Source organism: Oncorhynchus mykiss, chromosome 20 (assembly GCF_013265735.2).
Source record: "Oncorhynchus mykiss isolate Arlee chromosome 20, USDA_OmykA_1.1, whole genome shotgun sequence".
Taxonomy (NCBI): domain Eukaryota; kingdom Metazoa; phylum Chordata; class Actinopteri; order Salmoniformes; family Salmonidae; genus Oncorhynchus; species Oncorhynchus mykiss.
Window position 1 is genome coordinate 5,150,216 of NC_048584.1, and position 11,161 is coordinate 5,161,376.

At 41.9% G+C, this 11,161-nt stretch overlaps 1 protein-coding gene across 1 annotated transcript in view; it reads right to left on the minus strand.

Moving 5' to 3' along the window:
- Positions 1–11,099, minus strand: part of LOC110498836 (MAGUK p55 subfamily member 2-like) — an 87,375-nt gene extending 76,276 nt beyond the window's left edge. Inside the window, exon 1 of the mRNA XM_021575484.2 lies at positions 10,779–11,099. The gene's annotated coding sequence lies outside the window, so the exon portion shown is untranslated. The remainder of the gene's footprint in view (positions 1–10,778) is intronic.
- Positions 11,100–11,161: the final 62 nt, after the last annotated feature.

Genomic DNA, 11,161 nt, shown 5'->3' on the forward strand with positions numbered 1-11,161 from the left:
CTGGCCGTCCCTCTAAACTTTCAGCTCATACAAGGAGAAGACTGATCAGAGATGCAGCCAAGAGGCCCATGATCACTCTGGATGAACTGCAGAGATCTACAGCTGAGGTGGGAGACTCTGTCCATAGGACAACAATCAGTCGTATATTGCACAAATCTGGCCTTTATGGAAGAGTGGCAAGAAGAAAGCCATTTCTTAAAGATATCCATAAAAGTGTCGGTTAAAGTTTGCCACAAGCCACCTGGGAGACACACCAAACATGTGGAAGAAGGTGCTCTAGTCAGATGAAACCAAAATGGAACTTTTTGGCAACAATGCAAAACGTTATGTTTGGCGTAAAAGCAACACAGCTGAACACACCATCCCCACTGTCAAACATGGTGGTGGCAGCATCATGGTTTGGGCCTGCTTTTCTTCAGCAGGGACAGGGAAGATGGTTAAAATTGATGGGAAGATGGATGGAGCCAAATACAGGACCATTCTGGAAGAAAACCTGATGGAGTCTGCAAAAGACCTGAGACTGGGACGGAGATTTGCCTTCCAACAAGACAATGATCCAAAACATAAAGCAAAATCTACAATGGAATGGTTCAAAAATAAACATATCCAGGTGTTAGAATGGCCAAGTCAAAGTCCAGACCTGAATCCAATCGAGAATCTGTGGAAAGAACTGAAAACTGCTGTTCACAAATGCTCTCCATCCAACCTCACTGAGCTCGAGCTGTTTTGCAAGGAGGAATGGGAAAAAATTTCAGTCTCTCGATGTGCAAAACTGATAGAGACATACCCCAAGCGACTTACAGCTGTAATCGCAGCAAAAGGTGGCGCTACAAAGTATTAACTTAAGGGGGCTGAATAATTTTGCACGCCCAATTTTTTAGTTTTTGATTTGTTAAAAAAGTTTGAAATATCCAATAAATGTCGTTCCATTTCATGATTGTGTCCCACTTGTTGTTGATTCTTCACAAAAAAATACAGTTTTATATCTTTATGTTTGAAGCCTGAAATGTGGAAAAAGGTCGCAAAGTTCAAGGGGGCCGAATACTTTCGCAAGGCACTGTATATGTCCTCTACCATTAGCAACTGCAATTTCAGCTCTAGGGTAAATAAGTTTAAATTCAATAGATGAAAACAGAACTACCGCAACATTATTTTTGTACCTGCCAGCGGGGCGGGAGTAACACAGCCTTGGGCCGGAAGTAACACAGCTTTGGCCCGGAAGTAACACAGCCTTGGGCCGGAAGTAACACAGCCTTGGGCCGGACGTAATACAGCCTTGGGCCGGAAGTAACACGGCCTTGGGCCGGAAGTAACACGGCCTTGGGCCGGAAGTAACACGGCCTTGGGCCGGAAGTAAAACTGCCTTGGGCCGGAAGTAACACGGCCTTGGGCCGGAAGTAACACGGCCTTGGGCCGGAAGTAACACGGCCTTGGGCCGGAAGTAATACGGCCTTGGGCCGGAAGTAACACGGTCTTGGGCCGTGTTGGCCTTGGGCCGGAAGTAACACGGCCTTGGGCCGGAAGTAGCACAGCCTTGGGCCGGAAGTAATACAGCCTTGGGCCGGAAGTAACAGCTGGCGAGAAGTGTACAATATCTGTCTTTTCTCCATGTTTCTGGTTTGTAAATGTTCGTTACTTTCAACAAATGTACTATCAGACATAATTTCATGTTTGTATCGATTTGAATAATGCTATAGGTTCTAAATGTATGAAAACAAACTACAATATTAATGTTATCCGCAACCACAATATTTTGCCCTACAATATTAAGCGGACTAAAATGTATCACACAATAGCTATATTAACCATCATTTTCTCATCTAACTTTAATGGCAATGTAGTAGAAGATGTTTTTCACCATTTTCAATGACTATTCATGCTTAGCCCTACCAATCATTTGTGCTCCAGCTGTCCTTGAAATGCTCGCTGCTTGTATCACAATAAAATAAAAGTTTTTAGACAAGAGGATAGAAAATCAGGCTGAGGCATAAGCCTACCTCCTCACTCCGCTGTCCACACCAGAGCATAAAATGGCAGCGCCAATGACAGAGAGAATACCAGACAAAGAGGTATTTGGTATTTTAGTTATTTTATTAGGATCCCCATTAGCTGTTGCAAAAGCAGAAGCTACTGTTCCTGGGCTCCACACAAAACATGAAACATATAACACACAATGACATAATACAGAACATCAATAGACACGAACAGCTCAAGGACAAAACTACATAAAAATGTTTAAGGCACACATATAATACTGTGTATAACGTAGTTGTTGTGAAATTGTTAGATTACTTGTTAGATATAAATGCACGGTCGGAACTAGAAGCACAAGCATTTCGCTACACTCGCATTAACATCTGCTAACCATGTGTATGTGACCAATAAGATTTGATTTGATTTGATTTAGCCTCCATATCAATGTATACACACAAACTATCTAGGTCCAATAGGGGAGAAGTGTTGTGCCGCGAAGTGTTGCTTTATCTGTTTTTTTAAACCAGGTTTACTTTTCATTTGAGCAATATGAGATGGAAGGAAGTTCAATGCAATAAGGGCTCTATATAATACTGTACACTTTCTTGAATTTGTTCTGGATTTGGGTACAGTGAAAAGACCCCTGGTGGCATGTCTGGTGGGATAAGTGTGTGTGTCAGAGCTGTGTGTAAGCTGACTATGCAAACAATTTGGGATTTCCAACACATGACTATTTTTTTATAAAAAGAACAAGTGATGCAGTCAGTCTCTCCTCAACTCTTAACCAATAGAGACTGGCATGCATCATATTTATATCAGCCCTCTGATTACAATTAAGAGCAAAATGTGCCGCTCAGTTCTGGGCCAGCTGCAGCTTAACTAGGTCTTTCCTTGCAGCACTGGACCACACGACTGAACAATAATCAAGATTAGACAAAACTAGAGCCTGCAGGACTTGCTTCGTGGAGTGTGGTGTCAAAAAAGCAGAGCATCTCTTTATTACGGCCAGACCTCTCATCTTCACAACCATTCAATCTATATGTTTAGACCACGACAGTTTACAATCTAACAGCAAGTAATTTAGTCTCCTCAACCTGTTCAAGAGCCACACCCTTCATTACCAGATTCAGCTGAGGTCTAGCACTTAAAACTTCTTTGGGATAGGGGGCAGTATTTTCACGTCCGGATGAAAAGCGTGCCCAAAGTAAACTGCCTGTCACTCAGGCCCAGATGCTATGATATGCATATAATTGGTAGATTTAGATTGGAAATACTCTAAAGTTTCTAAAACTGTTAAAATTATGTCTGTGAGTATAACAGAACTGATATGGCAGGCGAAACCCCGAGGACAAACCACCCCCCACCCCAAAACAAATTCACCTTACCACTGTTTTCAATGGTTAGTACTATAATTATAAGTCCTCCCAAATAGCAGTTCCTATGGCTTTCACTAGATGTCAACCGTCTTTAGAAAGAGTTTCAGGCTGGTTTTTGGAAAAATGACCCAGAAATTGTAGTTTTTCTAGGTGGCTCCCATTTTGGCTGTAGTGTTTCCAAGCGCGTGGAGGAAAGCGCGTTCTTTCTTATTTATCTCCGGTAATGAACATACTATTCTCCGTCTTAATTTTTTTTTGTTTATTTGCGTATTAGGATACCGAAGGTTTGATTAGAAACGTTGTTTGACTTGTTTGGAAAAGTTTATTAGTAACGTTTGGGATTCATTTTGAATGCATTTTGATGGAGGGAAACTGAGTGGATTATTGACTGAAGCGCACCAGCTAAACTGAGTTTTATGGATATAAAGAAGGACATTGTCGAACAAAAGGAACATTTGTAATGTAACTGGGACCTTTTGGAGTGCCAACAGAAGAAGATCTTCAAAAGTAAGTAATATATTATATCGCTATTTCTGACTTTCATGTCGCAACTCCTTGGTTGAAAATGATTTGTTAGGCATTTGTGTGCTGGCCGCTGTCCTCAGATAATAGCATGGTTTGCTTTCGCCGTAAAGCCTTTTTGAAATCTGAAACGGTGGCTGGATTAACAATAAGTTAAGCTTTATTTTGATGTATTGCACTTGTGATTTCATGAAAATGTTATATTATTAGTAATTTAATTTGAATTTGGCGCTCTGCCATTTCACCGGATGTTGTTGAGGTGTCCCGCTAGCGGCACGCCTTTCCCAAACAGGTTTTAAGGAATGATTTGTAACAAATACAATGCTCTTAGTTAAAGAGATATTCAGGTCCAGTTTATTACTGGGCACCCATTCCAAAACAGACGGCAACTCTTAGTAAAGGGTTTCAGTGACCTCATTAGCTGTGGTTGCTGATGCGTATATGGTTGAATCATCAGAAGGACACACATGCTTTGTTTAATGCCAGTGGCAGGTCATTGGTAAAAATAGAAAAGAGTAGAGGGCCTAGAGAGCTGCCCTGCAGTACACCACACTTTACATGTTTGATATTAGAGAAACTTCCATTAAAGAAAACCCTCTGCATTCTACTAGACAGATAGCTCTGAATCCACGCTATGGCAGATGTTGAAAAGCAATAACACATATGTTTTTTCAACAACAGGTTATGGTCAATAATATCAAAGGCTGCACTGATATCTAACAGTACAGCTCCCACAATCTTCGTCCTATCAATTTCTTTCACCAAATCATCAGTAATTTGTGTCAGTGTAGTACATGTTGAGTGCCCTTCTCTATAAGCATGCTGAAAGTCTGTGGTTAATTTGTTTACAGAGAAATAGCATTGTATTTGGTCAAACACAATTTTTTCCAACAGGTTGCTAAAAGCTGGCAGCAAGCTTATAGGTCTGCTTTTAGAACCAGTAGAGGCCGCTTTACCACTCTTGGGTAGCAGAATTACTTTAGCTTCCCTCCAGGCCTGAGGACAAAGACTTTCCTCTAGGCTCAGATTAAAGATATGACAGACATGAGTGTCTACAGAGTCAGCTACCATCCTCAGTAGCTTTCCATCTAAGTTGTCAATGCCAGGAGGTTGGTCATTATTGATCGATAACAATCATTTTTTTCACCTCTCCCACACTAACTTTACAAAATTCTAACTTGCAATACTTTTCTTTCATTATTTGTTTTTTTATGCATGAATACAATTGCTCACTGTTAGAACAAAGTTCTACAGCATTAGTAAAAATGTGATCGATACATGTGGATGATGTTGTTCTTGTAGTGTTTGTAAACACCCTGGTAGGTTGATTAATAACCTGAACCAGATTACAGGCACTGGTTACAGTGAGAAGCTTCCTCTTGAGCGGACAGCTTGATGAAAACCAGTCAATATTCAGGTCCCCAAGAAAGTAGACCTCTCTGTTCACATCACATTCACTATTAAGCATTTCACACATATTATTGAGATACTGACTGTCAGCACTTGGTGGCCTATAGCAATACCCCAAAAGAAAAGGATTTAGATGTGCCAAGTAAAACTGCAACCACAACACTTCAATAACCCTTGACACAAGATCTTCTCTAAGCATGACAGGGATATGGCTCGGAATACAGTGGGGAGAACAAGTATTTGATACACTGCCGATTTTGCAGGTTTTCCTACTTACAAAGCATGTAGAGATCTGTAATTTTTATCATAGGTACACTTCAACTGTGAGAGACGGAATCTAAAACAAAAATCCAGAAAATCATATTGTATGATTTTTAAGTAATTAATTTGCATTTTATTGCATGACATAAGTATTTGATACATCAGAAAAGCAGAACTTAATATTTGGTACAGAAACCTTTGTTTACAGAGATCATACGTTTCCTGTAGTTCTTGACCAGGTTTGCACACACTGCAGCAGGGATTTTGGCCCACTCCTCCATACAGACCTTCTCCAGATCCTTCAGGTTTCGGGGCTGTCGCTGGGCAATACAGACGTTCAGCTCTCTCCAAAGATGTTCTATTGGGTTCAGGTCTGGAGACTAGCTAGGCCACTCCAGGACCTTGAGATGCTTCTTACGGAGCCACTCCTTAGTTGCCCTGGCTGTTTGTTTCGGGTCGTTGTCATGCTGGAAGACCCAGCCACGACCCATCTTCAATGCTTTTACTAAGGGAAGGAGTTTGTTGACCAAGGTCTCGCGATACATGGCCCCATCCATCCTCCCCTCAATACGGTGCAGTCATCCTGTCCCCTTTGCAGAAAATCATCCCCAAAGAATGATGTTTCCACCTCCATGCTTCACGGTTGGGATGGTGTTCTTGGGGTTGTACTCATCCTTCTTCTTCCACCAAACACGGCGAGTGGAGTTTAGACCAAAAAGCTCTATTTTTGTCTCATCAGACCACATGACCTTCTCCCATTCCTCCTCTGGATCATCCAGATGGTCATTGGCAAACTTCAGACGGGCCTGGACATGCGCTGGCTTGAGCTGGGGACCTTGCGTGCGCTGCAGGATTTTAATCCATGATTGCATAGTGTGTTACTAATGGTTTTCTTTGAGACTGTGGTTCCAGCTCTCTCCAGGTCATTGACCAGGTCCTGCCGTGTAGTTCTGGGCTGATCCCTCACCTTCCTCATGACCATTGATGCCCCACAAGGTGAGATATTGCATGGAGGCCCAGACCGAGGGTGATTGGCCGTCATCTTGAACTTCTTCCATTTTCTAATAATTGCGCCAACAGTTGTTGCCTTCTCACCAAGCTGCTTGCCTATTGTCCTGTAGCCCATCCCAGCCTTGTGCAGGTCTACAATTTTATCCCTGATGTCCTTACGCAGCTCTCTGGTCTTGGCCATTGTGGAGAGGTTGGAGTCTGTTTGATTGAGTGTGTGGATAGGTGTCTTTTATACAGGTAACGAGTTCAAACAGGTGCAGTTAATACAGGTAATGAGTGGAGAACAGGGGGGCTTATTAAAGAAAAACTAACAGGTCTGTGAGAGCCGGAATTCTTACTGGTTGGTAGGTGATCAAATACTTATGTCATGCAATAAAATGCAAATTAATTACTTAAAAATCATACAATGTGATTTTCTGGATTTTTGTTTTTGATTTCGTCTCTCACCGTTGAAGTATACCTATGATAAAAATTACAGACTTTGTAAGTAGGAAAACCTGCAAAATCGGCAGTGTATCAAATACTTGTTCTCCCCACTGTATATACAGCAACACCTCCCCCATAAGCATTTCTGTCTCTTCTATAGATGTTATATCCTTGTATTGCTACTGATATATCACCAAATGAATTATCTAAGTGAGTCTCAGAAATGGCTAATATATGAATGTATCTGATGTTAGCAAGTTATTGATTTCATGAACCTTATTTCTAAGGCTACATATAATAATATAGGCTATTTTCACCCCTTTCCTGGGTAGTTTATCAGAGAGGCACATGGGCTACTAACAGCTTACTACACAAAATACACTTAGTATTACTTTCTTGGCTACAGTATACATATCTCTCTGGCATATTACAGTTTTTTTACAATAGCATACAATACATTTTTGGACTCACAGTTGTGCTGTGCTCACTTGAACAGGAAGGTGGCACGACGGTCCTTCTTGTGGGATAATTTTGTCATGAAACTTTGTCATCAAAGTCTGGCATTCTCTGGATTTATGGTGCTTTCCCAGCTCATTTTTGTTCAGTTCCCAGTAGTCTTGAACTCGCTTAAGTCTGAGATTTCCCTGTTCCGAGTTTCCATTGACAGTGGGGCCAATTTATTCAACCTTCTCTTGCCCATGGTGTTGCATGTGAATGTGTATCCTTTTAAGCTTGGAAAGAGACCCCTAAACTTAGACATGGACCACACACCCTCTCCACCAAATAGCAGGGCAAGCAAAATAGTCATTGCTTTGCAACGCTTACAGTTAGCCACTGATTCCTTCCAAACCACTCATTGTTGAATTTGCCATTTCCAACTTGTTGTGTAATGTTTATGTCCAATGGCTGATGAGCACCGATACGTTTTATCTATAATTTCTCTTCATTTGACAAGGACTGAAAAATATTTGCCAGTAGATTGTCGATGTGATTCATGAGAATGACTGCTTGTCTAGCTTGCTAGCTAAGATTTTGAACATAGGATATTGACATAATTAGTCCAATCAAAGCTACAGTAGATATAACGTGATTTGATATAATTTTATCTGTGGCCAATAACCTTGAGCCTTCTTGGACGGGCACTTTTAATGTAAAGCCTTCTTGGACTGGCCCTTTTAATGTAAATCTATGGCACCAACCAAGGGGGCTTGAACTTTCTAGGTCTCCCTGTAGATTTTGCGGTGAAGTAGTGTCCCCATGAGTGACAGAACACTGAGCAAATCAAAGCGCAACTAGATAAGATTACCAACCCTTACGCTCTGTATTTGCCGCTGGCTGCCCCTCCACTACAGAAAGCACTGAGCTAGGCTTAAACGCTTGCATTTTGGACCTGCCTTACTCAAGATAGCGAAAAAGAGACCATGTATGTATGCATCTTTATTAACTCAATACATTTTTTATTAAATTGTTTGCAAACGGATACATGACACGTATTAACGCAAAAAGAACATGCAAAACAGGTTGGGTTCAAGCAGGTGGGGCTCTCCCTGAGTGACAGGTCTGTCATGCCTGCTCCCGCTCACCCTCCCTGGTGCTCAAAAGGCGCCAGGCTCCCCAGCATTACACACTCCTGCCACCATCATTACGCACACCTGTCTTCCCCCGTCACACGTATCAGCGGTTATTAGACTCACCTGGACTCAATCCTCTGTGTCATTACCTCCCCTATATCTGTCTGTTCCCAAGCTCTGTTCCCTCCAGGATTAATGTTAGTTTGTCTCTGCATACCCGGTTCTGATGCTGTCTCTGTCCTGTTTGATGTCTGTTCCCTCCAGGATTAATGTTTGTTTGTCTCTGCATACCCGGTTCTGACGCTGTCTCTGTCCTGTTTGATGTCTGTTCCCTGTCAGGATTAATGTTAGTTTGTCTCTGCATACCCGGTTCTGATGCTGTCTCTGTCCTGTTTGATGTCTGTTCCCTGCTGTCAGGAGTAATGTTTGTTTGTCTCTGCATACCCGGTTCTGATGCTGTCTCTGTCCTGTTTGATGTCTGTTCCCTCCAGGATTAATGTTTGTTTGTCTCTGCATACCCGGTTCTGACGCTGTCTCTGTCCTGTTTGATGTCTGTTCCCTGTCAGGATTAATGTTAGTTTGTCTCTGCATACCCGGTTCTGACGCTGTCTCTGTCCTGTTTGATGTCTGTTCCCTCCAGGATTAATGTTTGTTTGTCTCTGCATACCCGGTTTTGACGCTGTCTCTGTCCTGTTTGATGTCTGTTCCCTATTAAATGTTCTACTCCTCGTACCTGCTTCTCTTCTGCAGCGTCGGTCCTTACAGGGTCGCCACTGGTAAAACGACATGTAGCCTATTTTAAATGATGAGCGCTTCATACATTCACCTTTTCATGTTTTTTTTTATTTTTATCATTCAAATCATATTGTTGAGTTTCAATACTTCAAAAGCAATACTTCAAAAGCATTCAAGGAGACCCGCGGGTCGGTTCCGAAAATTGATCCTCAGGGAAGAGTACTTGAAGGGGGAGCATTAGGGTGGGCAGACCCTACCCCAGGCTGGCAGCACCAGTTATGCTTATTGTTTATGGGGTTGTGATGGTAATAGAAGAGGGGGGGCTGCACATAGGTTTGTGGGGATATAACTATTGGGGAGTGCCCCATTTTTTTCTCTGGGGAGATACCTCCAACAATGTTTATAACTAACCCAAGATAGACCACAGCCTGTATTGAGATCAAATGTTTTTAAAATTAGCAGAATGTTGGCCCAAATTCATCTAATTTCATCTTCTCCCACCGCCGGCCACTGGGCTTCCTCTCACCACCATATTTGGTAATGAGTGGAAACGCACAACCGGATGCTTCACATTTATACATCCCGTGAAATATCTGTGATACCCCCGCTGTACTGCTAGCTAGTTCAGACTAGGTTTGTTGTTTTGTGCAGTGATATCCCCGTACCTCGTGTAGTCTAACATTGTCTGTTGACATGAACCGTATTTCCCTCTCTGTCAGTGTGTTATTTAATCTAACGCTAGTAAAGTTGTAAGATCGGGAAACCCCTAAACGCCTCAATATATTCCGAATAAAACTGGGTGGCGACGTGGGCATGCGCCAGGTTACAGGTGCTACAATGCATATGATGTCCCACTGTCAGGTCTGGCATTCTGCTATTGTAAAACAGCCATTTTCTCCCAGTCCCAATTACATTTAAAATTGGATGATTGATCATTCATCATTAACTCATAGGTTATTGTTCATACTTGTAAAGTCAGGGAATGTTATAATTCACTAGCGCAAAATATGGGAGTCTGCACACGGTTTACTATCCCCTCACACAACTCGAGTCCCGTAAGTGGGATAAGAAAATAAAATCAGAAATAGTTTGTTTTTGCTTAAATGCTTTTCTCTCAGGCCAGTCCTCACGAACTGTGGGCTTTGTATGCACTAGGCATATATGTAGGCTCCTGCGTAATAACCATAGCCATCGATTGTGGACGTAATCTAGAGGTAAAGTGCTGGCTAATGGTTTGCACTGTCATCCTTCGTGAGATTGTGATACCACCACTATCATGAATTCACACTGTCTAGTCAATTCATTTGTCATTTGGATTCCAGCATAAAACAAGCCACCTGGTGCCAGGCGCACATCACGGCAGAATCCCAATCGATTTTAAATAGCCGGTCTACGAAGAGGAACATTATGATGACAAAAAATATAATATTCTAGTCTATATCAACAACCTCATTAATTCTATTCAACACATTACTAGTTTATGAGCTCATACCTGTTAGGTTACCTTGCTTCAGTTAGTTCCAGTGTCCAATTCGAGCTGAAAGCTAGACGGAGCGGCTGAAATGTAAAATCCCTGAGCACGGTTGCTGGAGATAAAGGGGGAAATGGGCTGTGTGACAGTGCAGACCCCACTGAACTGCGATTTGAATGCCTATTGTCGAGTAGGTTGCTTGCGATGGGAATTTCACAAATGATAAGACAGTGTAGCCTACCACAAAAAATGAAAGAGTAAACTAATACTGTGTCCAAAAGTTTCAGAATTATGAGTTTCATCTTCACCCTAGGAAACGGTATTAAAATACTTATACTTCAATGCATCCCGACTCTTTTTTTATAATATTGTGAGGAATTATGTTCAATGTAGGCTATGCATGT